Genomic DNA, 17,453 nt, shown 5'->3' on the forward strand with positions numbered 1-17,453 from the left:
ATGTTAGGCTAAATATTAAAATTGGGTAATTGGACTTTGTACCATAATTGGGGTTTGGACAAAAGAACGACACTCGTGGAAATTAGACTATGGGCTATTAATGGGTCTTATATTAACTAAACGATACCTCGTTAAATTAATATATAGACTTATAATTTGACGTATTTATATATAACCACATACGCTTGACTGGGTACGGTGGGCGGGATATCTATAAATACCAATAATTGTTCATTTTACCGGACACGGAACTGGATTAATAGTTAATAGACTTGTTGAAACAGGGGTGGATTACATTCAAGGGTAATTGGTGTAATTGTTAACAAAGTAGTAAAACCTCGGTTTACACGCAGTCGATAACCTGGTGTATTCATTAAACAAAGTATTAAAACCTTGTTACAATTCGAATCCCCAATTAGTTAGAATATTTGACTTCGGGAATAAGAATAATTTGACGAAGACTTTCGCACTTTATATTTATGCCTGATGGACTATTATGGACATATTCGTATGGACATATCGAATAATCTAGGACAAAGGACAATTAACCCATGGGAATAAACTAAAATCAACACGTCGAACATCATGATTACGGAAGTTTAAATAAGCATAATTCCTTTATTTCATATTTAATTTCCTTTATTTCATATTTAATTGCACTTTTAATTATCGCACTTTTATTTATTGTCATTGTATTTAATTGCACTTTTAATTATCGTACTTTTTAATTATCGCACTTTTATCGCAATTTCATTATCGTTATTTATTTTACTCTTTAAATTAAGTCTTTTATTTATTTAATATTTTACATTAGGTTTTAACTGCAACTAAAGTTTCAAAATCGACAAACCGGTCATTAAACGGTAAAAAAACCCCCCTTTTATAATAATAATATTACTTATATATATATTTGTATTTTTATAAGTTAATACTAATATAGCGTTAAGCTTGTTCAAGTGTATCCCTGTGGAACGAACCGGACTTAATAAAAACTACACTACTGTACGATTAGGTACACTGCCTATAAGTGTTGTAGCAAGGTTTAGGTATATCCATTCTATAAATAAATAAATATCTTGTGTAAATTGTATCGTATTTAATAGTATTTCGTTGTAAAAATAATACTATTTCCTAGTACACCTCGCACACATCAAGTTTTTGGCGCCGCTGCCGGGGATAATTCTGCTTAAACGCCGGAAGCGCAATGCTATAAAAAAAAGATTTTTATTAATTTTTAGTTTACTTTTATAAAAAATACGCTTTTGTAAAAATAATATATTCAAAAATATAAAAAGAAAAAAAAATTTATATATTTTTAAATTTTGTTAAAAATATAAGTTTTATAAAGTTCTTTATTTTTATTTTGTAAAAAAAAAATAATAAGTTTTATTTACTTAATATAAATATTTTATAAATTATAAAACAGCAAAACAGAAAAAAAAATATATAAAAACTACTCGGCCCGTACTGTAGCAGCCCATTTACTGGCCCGAAAACCTAGCCCATGCGATCGCATGAGCCCGGAGGCAAATTCCCATGCGATCGCATGAGGGTTTCTGACACGCGACAGTGGACTCCAACAGCAATCATTACGGATTATTATTATTAATTATTATTAATATAAACCCTAATTAGGTTTAGATTGTTTAATTAATTAGTTTAGTTATTATTTAATTTATATATTTAGTTTAATTAGTTTAATTAAATTATAAAATTAATAGTTTTAATAAATAAATAATATAAAAATAATATTTTTATAAAAATTATACTTTTTACAACTTTAAGTATATTTTTATATTTTGTTCCTTTTTAATTTATTTTAGCGTAATATTTGTATTTTTCGCCCGTTTTTAGTTTCAAGTCATAGTTTTTGCCATAGTTATTTTTACTTCTAGATTTTTAGACTTTGCCGTAAAATCCCTTAAGTACTTTTTCTTTAGACTAAGATTTAAGTGCTTTAGAATTTTGCGATGCCGTTTTTATATTTTAGTACCTTTTTAAGTTATTTCCATTTGGGATATAGTTTTTCTTTTAAGCTTTAATATTTTTAGACGTAACTTTTAATTCTTAGTTTTTAATTCCTTTTTAAGTTTTTAATTCCTTTTTAAGTTTCGACGCACTACTTTCTTATTTTTATTTTTCTACGTTTTTCCACGCGCTCTTTTTCTTTCTTATTTCTCGACATTCTAGTTTTAGGACATAGAATTTTTCTATTTCTTCTCTCTAAATTTCTTTAAACTTTAACGAAAAATTATTTTAAGTGGTTAAATTGATAGACATCAAAATTTTATGGTTCGTAGTAATAGTTGGATTTGTACGTGGACCGGGTTATTGGAGCCAAACAGTACTCAATTATATTGAGACCAAACGAATCCTGCCCCTCTGCTGCATCTTTTGGCTATTCGAAACGTGGGCAAAATCAGAAAAGTCTATTAATTTGATAACTTATATAATTTTTCTTCCTTTTTAAAAACTAATAGGATATTCAGTGAATGCACCGAGCAAAACGTTCACCACCTTTTGTACGTTCACCACCTGTAACCAGATCAAGACATCTAGCAAATATTGTCGCCGTTGATTTTTCTTTAGAATCGTCATCCAGTCGACCAATTACTCCAATTCAAATTTCCGATAATCCATTTTTTGATCCCGACCTCACAATTGAGAATCCGAAGAATATTCAGGGACAATTCATAGATCCTGAACCATTAATCTTTCCTCCGGAACCACCAATCATTCAAACAGAGATTATTGAGGAACTAACCATTAAATCAGAATCCTATAGTGATTCAGATTCAACAAATTCAATCATGGAAAATCTGGAACCTCTAAGTATGGAAGACCGAATGAGAGCTAAACGCACTGGCCAAGGTCACGCAATTACTCAACCTGACATTAATGCGCCAGATTATGAAATCAAAGGACAAATTCTACATATGGTGACAAATCAATGCCAATTTAGTGGTGCGCCGAAGGAAGATCCAAATGAACATCTTCGTACTTTTAATAGGATCTGCACATTTTTAAAATAAGAGAAGTGGAGGATGAACAAATATATCTCATGTTATTTTCCTGGACTTTAAAGGGAGAAGCCAAAGATTAGTTGGAATCGTTACCTGAAGGGGCGATTGATACATGGGACGTTTTAGTTGAAAAATTTCTTAAACAATTCTTTCTAGCATCTAAAGCCGTGAGACTTCAAGGAGAAATTGTTACGTTCACACAGAAGCCAAATGAAACTCTATATGAGGCTTGGACAAGATTTGGAAAGTTATTGAGAGGATGTCTGCAACATGGTTTAGACACTTGTCAAATAGTACAAATATTCTACCAAGGATGCGACATCACAACAAGAAAAGACATCGATATAGCAGCTGGTGGTTCCATTATGAAGAAAACAGAAACTAACGCTTACAAAATTATTGATAACACTGCCTCCCACTCACATGAGTGGCACCAAGAAAAAGATATCGTTAGATCATCTAAAGCAGCTAGATCCGATTCTAGCCATGACTTAGATTCCATTTCTGCAAAGATAGATGCTGTCGAGAGACGAATGGGAAAGATGACTAAGGATATTCACTCAATACGAATTAGTTGTGAGCAGTGTGGAGGACCACATTTGACAAAAGATTGTCTTAGTATTGAACTAACAATGGAACAAAGAGAAAATGTTTCATACATAAACCAAAGGCCTGGAAATAATTATCAGAATAATTATCAACCGCCAAGACCGATCTACAATCAAAATCAATATTATAACCGAAATGTTCCATACAATAACCAACAAGTTCCAAGTAATCAACAAGTATCCAATAATACTTACAATCAGCAAAGACCTAATTTTCAAAATAAACCACCACAAACCGATGATAAAAAGCCAAATTTAGAAGACATGATGTCAAAGCTAGTTGATTCTCAAACACAGTTTTTCACATCTCAGAAACAAATCAATGAACAAAATGCTCAAGCATTTAGAAATCAACAAGCTTCTATTCAAAATCTAGAACAAGAAGTAAGCAACCTAGCAAGGTTAATAGGTGAAAGAAAACTGGAAAGTCTACCTAGTGATACAAATGCTAACCCCCGGAATGAAACAGCTAAAGCCATTACCACAAGAAGTGGTATTACACTTAAACCACCTGAAATACCTGTAATTTCTGATGAAGCTATTCCTACTCCACAAGAACCACAACCTGAACATGATAAGGAAAAAGAACCGGTAGTTGAAAAGGTTAATGAAGATAACACAGTTAAGGCAAAACCTTATGTTAAACCATACCAACTACCACTTCCTTACTCGAGTAAAATAAGAAAAGAAAGACTTGAAGTCGAGCAATCCAAATTCTTGGATATGTTTAAACAGATAAATGTAAATCTTCCTTTCATTGATGTGATTTCAGGAATGCCTAGATATGCTAAATTCTTGAAAGATTTGATCACAAATAGAAAGAAAATGGAAGAACTCTCGGCTGTTACTATGAATGCTAATTGTTCTGCAGTGCTGTTGAATAAGATACCAGAAAAATTATCAGATCCAGGAAGTTTCACAATTCCATGTTTTCTGGGTAGTCTTAGTTCAATAGAAGCATTGGCAGACTTAGGTGCTAGTATAAATTTAATGCCATATTCATTATACGCTAAACTAGACCTTGGAGAATTGAAACCAACACGAATAAGCATACAACTAGCCGATCGATCAGTAAAATATCCTAGAGGGATAATGGAGAACATGCTAGTTAAAGTTGGTACTTTAGTATTTCCAGTAGATTTTGTTATTTTGGACATGGAAGAAGATTCTCGAGTACCTCTCATATTAGGAAGACCATTCTTAAACACGGCCAAAGCAATAATAGACGTGTTTGGTAAGAAACTGACCCTAAGCATAGAGGACGAGAGTGTTACCTTTTCAGTTGATAGAGCCATGCAACAACCGCAATCTGCAGATGATACATGTTATTATATTCAAACTATAGAATCACATGCAGAATTGTTAGAAGAATTTCCAGAATTACAAGGAACAGGAGAATGTTCTTTAGGAGAAAGTACTGAACCAATTGATGAAACTGAAATGATAGCTACACTTATGGCTAATGGATATGAACCAACAACAGAAGAAATTCAAATGCTAAAAGAAGAAGACAGATATCGATACAAATCATCGATAGAAGAACCACCGACATTAGAGTTAAAGCCACTTCCAAACCATATGGAATACGCTTATTTGCATGGTGAGTCTTGGGGGGCATTCCGAGAAAATGAAAAACTTCCATACATTCTTCTACCTGTAATAATATCGTCTTCTCTTACTGAAAATGAAAATTCTCAACTCATTTCTGTGTTGAAAGCTCATAAACCAGCTATTGCATGGAAGATTCATGATATTAAAGGAATAAGTCCTTCGTATTGCACACATAAAATCCTTATGAAAGAAGGTCATAAAACGTATGTGCAACGCCAACGAAGACTAAATCCTAATATGCAAGATGTTGTTAAGAAAGAAATTATTAAACTACTTGATGTTGTTAAGAAGGGTGACATGATTGTCATTACAAATGAAAAAAATGAGCTTATTCCTACTAGGACTGTAACAGGATGGCGTGTTTGTATTGATTATAGAAAATTAAATGACGCCACCAGAAAAGATCACTTTCCCTTACCTTTTATTGATCAAATGTTGGAAAGATTAGTCGGAAATAGTTACTATTGTTTTCTTGATGGGTTTTTCGGATATTTTCAAATTCCAATAGCACCCGAGGATCAAGAGAAAACCACATTCACGTGCCCTTATGGTACTTTTTCTTACAAACGCATGCCATTTGGAATTTGCAATGCCCCTGCAACCTTTCAAAGGTGCATGATGGCGATTTTTCACGACATGATAGAAGAATGTATGGAAGTTTTCATGGATGACTTTTCAGTCTTCGGTGATACATTTGAATCATGTCTAGTTAATCTTGAACGAATGCTTATTAGATGCGAACAATCAAATCTAGTTCTTAATTGGGAGAAATGTCATTTCATGGTTAAAGAAGGCATCGTTCTTGGTCATAAAATTTCAAAGGAAGGAATTGAAGTGGATAGAGCTAAAGTAGATGTAATTGCTAAACTTCCACATCCCACCAATGTTAGAGGAGTTAGGATTTTTCTAGGGCATGCCGGTTTTTACCGACGTTTCATAAAATATTTTTCTAAAATTGCCACTCCTATGAATAAACTCCTAGAAAAGGATGCTCCATTCATCTTTTCAAATGAATGCATCAAATCTTTTAATATTCTTAAAGAAAAACTCACTAATGCGCTGATTATGATAACACCAAATTGGAATCTACCATTTGAACTTATGTGCGATGCAAGTGATTTTGCAATGGAAGCCGTTTTAGGACAAAGGATTGAAAAACGATTTCAACCTATATATTATGCTAGTAAGACATTACAAGGAGCACAAACGAATTACACAACTACTGAAAAAGAACTCCTTGCTATTGTCTTTGCTTTTGACAAATTTCGTTCATATCTCGTTCTAGCTAAAACGGTGGTCTATACCGACCATTCTGCTCTTAGATACCTATTTTCAAAACAAGATGCTAAACCAAGATTAATCCGTTGGATCTTACTCTTACAAGAGTTCGATATTGAAATCCGAGATAAAAAGGGAGCAGAAAATCTCACCGCTGATCATCTTTCTCGTCTAGAAAATCCCCAATTAGAAGTTCTAAATGAATCGGCCATACAAGACAACTTTCCTGATGAATATCTATTGAAGATAGATTATAATGAAATTCTATGGTTTGCAGACTATGCAAACTACTTAGTATGTGGATTCCTTGAAAAAGGATTATCGTACCAAAAACGAAAGAAATTCTTTAGTGATATAAAACACTATTTCTGGGAAGATCCACATTTGTTTAAAAGTTGTCCCGATGGAATAATACGCCGATGTGTATTCGGAGATGAAGCTTGTCAAATCTTAAACCATTGTCACACAGGACCAACAGGAGGGCATTATGGGCCTCAACTAATAGCAAGAAAAGTTTACGATGCTGGATTCTATTGGCCTACAATTTACAAAGACGCACACCTTCTTTGCAAATCCTGTGATGCTTGTCAAAGGGCCAGAAAAATAAGTCAACGTGATGAAATGCCACAAAATGTCATTCAAGTATGTGAAGTATTTGACATTTGGGGTATTGACTTTATGGGTCCATTTCCAAAATCTCATAATAATCTCTACATTCTCGTTGCCATTGATTATGTATCTAAATGAGCGGAAGCACAAGCTCTCCCAACTAACGATGCACGAGTTGTAGTCAACTTTTTAAAACGTCTTTTTGCAAGGTTTGGAACACCGAAAGCTTTTAAGTGATCGGGGTACTCATTTTTGTAATAATCAACTTGAGAAAGTTCTTAAAAGATATGGAGTAACTCATAAAATCTCCACCGCATATCATCCACAAACAAGTGGACAAGTTGAAAATACCAACCGATCTTTAAAACGTATTCTAGAGAAAACCGTAGGATTAAATCCGAAGGAATGGTCCATTAAATTGGAGGATGCACTCTGGGCTTTTAGAACAACCTACAAAACTCCAATTGGAACCACACCTTTTAGACTCGTTTACAGAAAAGCATGTCATCTTCCAGTAGAAATTGAACACAAAGCATTTTGGGCTTTGAAAACATGTAATCTTGATTTACATGAAGCCGGACGTCTACGATTAAGTCAACTAAACGAATTAGAAGAATTAAGACATGAAGCATACGAAAATTCGTTAATCTATAAGGAAAGAACGAAGAAATGGCATGATAAAAGAATCAGAAGTTCAAAAGAATTCAAAGAAGGAGACAGAGTTCTTCTTTTCAATTCACGATTCAAGCTATTTCCTGGAAAATTGAAATCAAGATGGTCTGGATCATTTATAGTCAAAAGAGTTTTCCCATACAGAACAGTAGAGTTAATAAATTCAAATGGGATTGAATTTAAAGTTAATGGTCACAGAGTTAAACATTACATACATGGTCCGATGAAAGTTGACAATGAAGTCAATCATAATTTCACCACGAAAGAAAACCTTCAAAATGAAAACATAAATATGTTATCAACAACATATGAAAAATCAAAATTGGAAAATAGGGAGGATTCAAATTTGAGTGATGAAGAAGAATTCTTATACAAACCTCCCATTCCAAGAAACGAAGAAAAATGTAAACAAGAAGTTCAAATAGAAGTGAAAGAACCAAGAAAAGAACACCCAAAAAAGGTTTACAAACCAACTCGACTTACTAAAGCAGGAGACCCGGGTGAATTTATCATTTCTTGCTTGCTTAATGATGGTGCTGTATATAATGGACTCACAGATTTAGGAGCAAGTGCAAATATTATGCCTCTTTCCTTATACAAAAGATTAGGTATGGGTAAATTAAAATCAACCAAAATAGGTGTTCAATCATTTGACCTAACCATTAAACACCCGGTTGGAATAGCAAATAATTTACTTGTTAACGTGGGAAGTTTGACCTTTGTTGCAAACTTCATAGTGATTAATATGGAGGAAAACCTTGATATTACTCTAATTTTAGGTCGCCCATTTTTAGCAACCACCGAGGCATTCATTGAAGTAAGAGAAGGTAGAATGACACTTAGGGATGGTGATAAATCAATCACCTTTGTGAATCAAAAGTTTAGATCTCCACCAATCAAAACGGTTAGACCAATAAAAACGCATAAGTATGGGAAAGATGAAGAAACACTTAATGATGATCCGATCACAAAGAACCCCGTTGATGATAAGAAATTAGATGAACCCGTTTTTAACAGTTCAACGAAGAAACTTTATAAACCGATTCACGATGCTAAGATTAAGGGAAACTTTAAGTTATGTAACCGATTAATATCCAATTTATCGCCAAAAGAAAAGGCGATGTTAGTTGAATTTGTGAAAGTTACGGAAGAAATCAACAAATGGATTGAAGTAAAAGTCAGAGATATACAAGTTGTTGATGATCCAATTAAAAATAACGTTAATCACAATTTTAACTAAGTGTGGGGAGAATCGAATCTTTTTAGGGTAATATGTATTTCTGTTAGAGTTAGATTTTCTGTTTTCGTGTAGTTCTCGAAAATGGAACCCGAATGGTCTTTCCCTAGCAGACCCTAAAGAACTACTCTTCTCCCCCCATTCTGAATTTTTATTTTTTTAGGTTTTACGAGATGAAAACTTCCTGTGAACTAAACCATGGTCTAATGCTACACGCTTTGATCACTAAACGTAATAATGACACCCTTCCAAGTGAAATAGTATCATTAATCCGAGGTAAATTGGACGGAGTAAGAAAAGAATCCAGAAACGAAAATAATAAGTTACAGTTTGGTAAAGGAAAATCAAAATCTGCAGCGAAAAGAAGAGCACGACACCTTGAAAGATGTCACAAATGTGGAAAATGGTCACACGAAGGAAAATGCTCAACGAATCAGACATATTCCAATACCGAATTCGTTACTTTATGCAGAGATGGACCGTTCATATGTTTAGAAGAAAAAACGTTGAATGCTCGAGGTTACGCCTATGTAACTATGGAAAATCAATTAGTCCGACTATCTTATGAGTGGGCTAAAGCATATCAATAAGAATACTATCTCACAGGTAAGTATGTACAGTTTTTATTTTTAACCTTTTGATAATAAACGCTAATTTGTTCGCTATAAAGTATTAAATCGGTATTCGATAAAATTAGGTATGCGTGACCGAAATTATTGATATCATACAAAAATTTATTACATCACTGCGAAATTTACCGTTTATTCCTAAGGTATAAATATCTTTAATCAATCAACCCAAAATATTTCAGAAATTCGTCAGGAGTAAAACTAGGTAATATAGCCGAAATTACTTTACCGAAAAGAGGGGCGTATGTTTTTGATAATATTTGATTGATTAAAGTGGGATAAAAGACCAAAAATATTTTATTTTATTTTTACTTTATTTTTAAAATAATATTGTAAACTTTTTAAATCAATATATTTAAAATTGTAAATATTTGAAAAATTAATATTTTTAATATAAGTTTGTATGTATAAAAACAAAAATATAATTTAAGTTTGGTGTGAATTTTTAATATGAATTTTTAATTTTATGCATTTTAAATTTAAGTTTGGTGTGAATTTAAAAACAAAAATTTACTTTATTTCGTTAAGTTAAAAATTTGATTTTTAAAATTCGTCGTGAGTTGAAGACTAGGTCGTTGAACCGAAATTGCTCTACCCGAGGGAGGGACGAGAACTTTTATTATCATTATTTTTAATCTTATTGAACTAAAGTATGCCAAAAAAAAAAAACCAAAAAATTTTTACTTTTAAAACCGCGCTTTGAATTGACGAATTTTAAAATTTTGTCGAGGGACGGACTAGGACAACGATCCGAAACGCCCTCATCCTAAAAAGAAACAAATTTTTAAAATTTTATTAATTATGTGTTTTATAAGTTATAAGGTTTTATATATATAAAAAAAAATCACTGTACCCGGACCCCCATGCGATCGCATGGGTTTTGAACTTCAACTCTATGCGATCGCATGGAGCTGAAAATCAGGCCAGGATCATATAGCAGTCTACCTGTTCTGTCTCACCACAAAAGACACACATATACACGAAAACACTCTCAAATCCTCACCAAATTTCACCAAAATTCACCATAATTCGTCAAATTTTTCGCTCTAATCATGAAATTGTTCAGAAGTTTATCAAAAAAGGTAAAAATTACACCCCTAAACTCTTAAATTCTCTAGTTTTTGTGATAATTACCAATATTTTACCTAATACAATTTTATTAATTTCTAGTGTAATTAGTGTTAAATTGATAGTATTTTATGCATGTATAACCTAGATTGATGCTATTTAACATGATTTGAAGCCAAAAACTTCAAAATTTTTAGAAATCTAGGGTTTGTGTTCTTGAGCAATTTGGGGCTTTTTGATATAAACAGGCTATGACCGATTTTTGTCATGAATTATTGCTAAATTGAGTAGTGTAACATGTTTAGGTAGCTAAATGATCCAAACTTTAATCCTAAACATGATTTTTGAAGATGAAAGTGGACTTCTTAGGAGCAAAATTCATGAACTTGATTAATTTGATATAATTGCCATTTAAGACTTGTCTAATTGTTAGTAATGACTATTTTGACATGTTATTTGACTTAAATGCTTATGAACTTTGTCTACATTTTCATATGTGCTTATTTGAAAAAGTGTAGAATTGTAAAAATTGTGAAAATGCGTATAAGTTTAAGTTTGATTTAACATGTTATTGTGGTTAATTTAAGTTGTTATTTTGCCAACACTAATGCATATTTGGATGCACAAATTTTGTGTTTAATGTGTTTTGCAGAGAGCCGATACTGGAGGTTCATCATCATCATCATCTAGACGACCTGCTCCAGAACCAGAACCAGAAATGCAATATGAACCTGAACAAGTACCACAACAGGAACCACAACAACAGCCAGATCAACATGTACCTTATTATGATCCGCTACAGTTTGTTACTGAATTCATAGTATTTCCGATGCATCCGCCTGTAGAATACCCAACGATTCCTGAACACACATTGCATCCTAATCTGAGATTCGATAGACGATGGAGAGATTACCCGGCATATCAAAGTAATAAATTCAAATTAGTAACGAAAGATGTAGAGGTGCCTAGGGTAATTGATTGGGATCCTTTGGAAAGGGTCCAACTTGCTGACCGTGTTAGGGAGCATTTGATCCAAAGGTATGGCAGTTCTTCTTTTACTGATTGGGAACGTCTATTCACCATTCGTAGACCTGTATATAAGGAATGGTGTGTTGAGCTGATGAGTACTATAGCATTAAATGTAGATGTAGATAGATTAGATGATAGAAGTTTTCTTAGGTTTATACTTGGCGGTAGGATGTACAGGATGTCCATGCTGGACATGGCCAGGGCATTACAGATATATACGCCCACTGAATTACTACTACCTGATTGTATGAATTTGATTTATCGTGGTGAAAGGGTAGATAGGAATTTTGATGCGAACGCCGTTTGGAGGCGTACATCCGATTATAATGTTTTTGGGCGAGAAGGAACACATACCTACTTACATATTAATAGAGCCGAGCTTCGTATAATTCATAGATTTTTGGCTAACTCGATTACACAGAGAGGTCACAACAAGGAAAAATTGACCTTACATGATTTATTTTACCTAAAGTGTATTCGAGACCCAAGAGGCTTTGTTAATATCCCTTACTGTGTTGGTTTTTATTTATCTAAGATGGTTGAAGGAATACAGGAAGGGGGGATTATATGAGGAGGTATTTTTGTTATTCTCATTGGAGAGTATTTAGGTGTAGATAAGAACCAAGGGGGTCCACTTTTGGAATGTAGGGAGCAGGTTGAGCTTTTAGGATTGAGGGTTTATGCGGGTGCTAAGGTATTGAAGAGTAGATGCAACCAGGCAATACCCTATGTAGGTAGTCATCCGCAGGTAGAAAGAGGATCAGAGGAGGAGATGGAGGAAGCGGATGACATTAGGATGTCATTCGGGAGGCTATGACTGATGTCTACTAGCGTGTAGATGAGATAGACATGACAAACGCGGAGAGATTTCATCAGATGGAGCAGTGGCAAGCCCGGAATGATTAGGAGCATTCCAGGCAACGACAGCATGATAGATGAGACTATCATCAGCGTCAGATTAGGAGCCGGCTGTCACCACAGGAGCCCTACATCCCGACCAGACCAGCTTACTATCCTCCACACCAGTCCGAGATGAGACCGCCTTATACTCTCTACGACCCTAACCAGGCATACCAGTACACCTATCACCAACCATGGAACCCGGATGACGACATGAACCGGAACCCCTATCCAGATTGATTTAGTTCCGGTTGGTAATTTTTTTAATTTTTATTATTTCTGTTTATTTATGTTTAAACATAATATATTGTGATACTTTTATTGTAATGTTTAATATTTTTATTTGTTGTACTAATGTTTCATATTTGATTTGAAAGTGGGATTTTAAGTCCCATTTCAAATTGCCATGCTTATTTATATTTGTATGTATGTATGTATATTGTCAATTGTACAAAACAGGGTAAAACAGCGCATTTTCAAAGACTGGCATTAAGTTCAGCAAAAGCTAGTACTTTTGACGACAAAACGAAAAACAAATGTGATGTAACAATAAGACGGAATGAACAAATGATGTGCACCATTTATCATTCGACAAACAAACACCAATATGTTTGGAAACTTTGGTAAAATTTAATCATTTTTCTACGCTAATCACCCTCTATAATTTAATTTGTTACTGATTTCTTGCAAATGAGGGCATTGCAAGATCTTAAGTGTGGGAAGGGGTTAAATTCTTTCGAATTTTTAATTTTAAACTTATACACTTGGTTATCATTAAAAATACTAGTAAAGCAGTAGTTGTATTAGAATCTAGTGCTCTCTGATAATAAAGAACAGCCCTAGTCTTATATACTGACTACCCAATTCTAGTAAAATTTTTCAAAATTTTCAATTAAATGAATTCAAAATCATGTTTATACATATTTATGAACGATAAAACTAGGTGTTAACACCGAAATTATTGTTACCTCGGAAAGGACATAAATTGAGAAACAACCCAAAATGTTAGAATTCATTTAAAATGGAATAGAGGACAATAAAAAGAAAAAAAAAAAGGAAAATAAAAGCCAAGTGTGGGAAAATTTACCAAGATATTTTAAACATATATCACATATTTCTGTAACAAATAATTGAAGATACTTTTGCTTTGGACTAAACTAAACAGTTTTACCCGATTTACTGTAAGAAAGATGGATCTACACGATGAATCAATTCCATCATTAAAAGAAAGTAAAGTCTTCCGAAAAAGACACGCGCTTCTTGATTTAGGTCATGAAGTTGTCGTCCAGACCAGCTGTAGGTTGACGAAAAATCTAGAAAAGTCATCACTAAAATCACAGGAAATCCACGGACCTCAGCATCAAACAGGGTCGCCAAGTGGTCAGACTTATCCTAACCATGAGAGGATCTGTCTTGTAAAATGGGGAGGACGCCGTGCAAATTAGCTGGATAAGACTAATGAATCAGATCCCCAGAAAGGATAATCTCCTTAAAAGATCAAAAATCGGCCTTTAAGCCTGATATTACTCAATTCTAGAGATTGACCTTAAAGATTGAGAATTTAAAACTCATGGAATTCGATGATATCTAAACTCGAGCTTGAACGAGAAAATATTTTGATCAAAATTACAAACCGATTTGTTTTCTGAAAACCCATTTTCAATGCGTTCATTACCATTGAACGTAAAATACTAGGAATTCACCTGGAATTCATTAGGTCACATGAACCAAATCGGGTGTCAACCGTAAGAACGGTGGTTGCATAGCATGGTCAAAGACAGGACCTTGTGCCAGACCGAAAAATTATAAGGGTGAGCTTTACTATTGCTCCTACCAAGGATAGTAATTGCATCCGACACGTTATAGACCATAATTAAAAGCATGTCAGGGGACATTGCCTTAACAGTTGCTTGTTCAACGCTTTCCTTTACAATCGGACGGTAGTTTACCAAAAGGTAATATACGGAGCAAGTATACTGGACGTGTTGCTTTCCTAATACAAGGTTAGCAAGTGGGTGACACAAAACCGCAAGTTTTGAGCTAAAATTTTCAAATCTGAAACCCACAAACCCACAAAAATATTTTGCAAACACCGGTGAAGGGTTATTCTGGAAAACTTATCTAGGGTAAAAAAATAGATTAAATTTTCAAAAAATTAAATGTTTTCATAAAAATTCAATTTCCTAACGGATCTAAATTTTTATAGTCATGTAAGACTGTAAACCACATCGTTACTACCATTATTTATACCGCCGTATAGAAATCACTGATGTACAAAGTGTGAAGAATAAAGAAGTGATTCTAGTATTTTTATTTCAAGACTATATTGCTTGAGGACAAGCAACGCTCAAGTGTGAGAATATTTGATAATGCTAAAAACGAACATATATTTCATAGCATTATCCCTCAAGAAAGACAAGCTTTTAGTTGCAATTGTTCTATTTACAAGTGATATTCGTTTAAATAATAAAAGGTGAAGACAAAAGACAGATTCGACAAATTGAAGACTCAAACGACCAAAAAGCTCAAAAGTACAAAATACAATCAAAGTGGTTCCAATTATTGATAAGAAACGTCTCAAAATTACAAGAGTACAAGACGCAAAATGCAAAGTACAAGATATTAAATTATACGCAAGGACGTTCGAAAACCCGGAACCGAGACATGAACCAACTATCAACGCGCGACGCAACGGAGCTAAAATTACAAGTCAACGGAGTACAAGAATATAATATAATATATATATATATATATATATAATTATATTTAATTATATATATTATATTATATAATAAATAAATAAGCAGCCCACATTTTTAAAGACTTTTGAGCTCTCCCAGCTGGCCATGCAATCGCATGGCCTGGAAGAACAAAAACCATGCGATCGCATGGCCCTGAAATCCAGGCCCGGTCTTATAAATTCGCGTGTTTTGGCTCAGTTTATATATATATATATATATATATATATATATCCATCTCTCTATCTATACGTAAATATATTTATATTATAATTTTAATTTTAATTTTAAATTCTAATAATAAGGGTATGTTAGCGAATGTTGTAAGGGTGTAAGTCAAAATTCTGTCCGTGTAACACTATGCTATTTTTAATCACTGTAAGTTATGGTTAATGTTATTTTTAATTTAATGTCTCGTAGCTAAGTTATTATTATGCTTATTTAATGCCGAAGTAATCATGATGTTAGGCTAAATATTAAAATTGGGTAATTGGGCTTTGTACCATAATTGGGGTTTGGACAAAAGAACGACACTTGTGGAAATTAGACTATGGGCTATTAATGGGTCTTATATTAACTAAAAAATTCCTCGTTAAATTAATATATAGACTTATAATTTGACGTATTTATATATAACCACATACGCTTGACTGGGTACGGTGGTTGTTCATTTTACCGGACACGGAACTGGAGTAATAGTTAATAGACTTGTTGAAACAGGGGTGGATTACATTCAAGGGTAATTGGTGTAATTTTTAACAAAGTAGTAAAATCTTGGTTTGCACGCAGTCGATAACCTGGTGTATTCATTAAACAAAGTATTAAAACCTTGTTACAATTCGAATCCCCAATTAGTTGGAATATTTGACTTCGGGAATAAGAATAATTTGACGAAGACTTTCGCACTTTATATTTATGCCTGATGGACTATTATGGACAAATTCGTATGGACATATCGAATAATCCAGGATAAAGGACAATTAACCCATGGGAATAAACTAAAATCAACACGTCGAACATCATGATTACGGAAGTTTAAATAAGCATAATTCCTTTATTTCATATTTAATTTCCTTTATTTCATATTTAATTGCACTTTTAATTATCGCACTTTTATTTATTGTCATTGTATTTAATTGCACTTTTAATTATCGTACTTTTTAATTATCGCACTTTTATCGCAATTTCATTATCGTTATTTATTTTACGCTTTAATTTAAGTCTTTTATTTATTTAATATTTTACATTAGGTTTAAACTGCAACTAAAGTTTTAAAATCGACAAACCGGTCATTAAACGGTAAAAAAAACCCCTTTTATAATAATAATATTACTTATATATATATTTGTATTTTTATAAGTTAAAACTAATATAGCGTTAAGCTTGTTTAAGTGTATCCCTGTGGAACGAACCGGACTTACTAAAAACTACACTACTGTACGATTAGGTACACTGCCTATAAGTGTTGTAGCAAGGTTTAGGTATATCCATTCTATAAATAAATAAATATCTTGTGTAAATTGTATCGTATTTAATAGTATTTCGTTGTAAAAATAATACTATTTCCTAGTACACCTCGCACACATCACTTTGCATTTCTTTTTTATTTCTTGGTGACGGCATATTCTCGATTGACTCTATTTTCTTTGGGTTTGCACGTATCCCGCACTCAGTTATTATATGACCAAGAAACTTCCCTTCTTCTTCTCTAAAACTGCACTTCGACGGGTTAAGCTTCATATTAATCTTTCCTAACGACGCAAACGTTTCTAATATGTCCTCCAACAAACCTTGTTCTGTTGTGCTTTTTATGACCAGGTCATCAACATATGCTTCTAAATTTCTTCCAATCTGACCTTTGAAAGCTTCGTCTATTACCCGTTGGTAAGTCGCTCCAGCATTTTTTAAACCGAATGGCATCTTGGTATAGCAGTATATGCCCTGGGTTGTGTGAAAAGCAGTCTTATCCTCATCGTCCGCTGCCATCTGTATTTGATGGTATCCTTTGTACGCATCTAGGGAACATTTGTATCAGAAGCCAGCTAACGATT

This window comes from Rutidosis leptorrhynchoides, chromosome 8, assembly GCF_046630445.1.
Source record: "Rutidosis leptorrhynchoides isolate AG116_Rl617_1_P2 chromosome 8, CSIRO_AGI_Rlap_v1, whole genome shotgun sequence".
Lineage (NCBI taxonomy): Eukaryota > Viridiplantae > Streptophyta > Magnoliopsida > Asterales > Asteraceae > Rutidosis > Rutidosis leptorrhynchoides.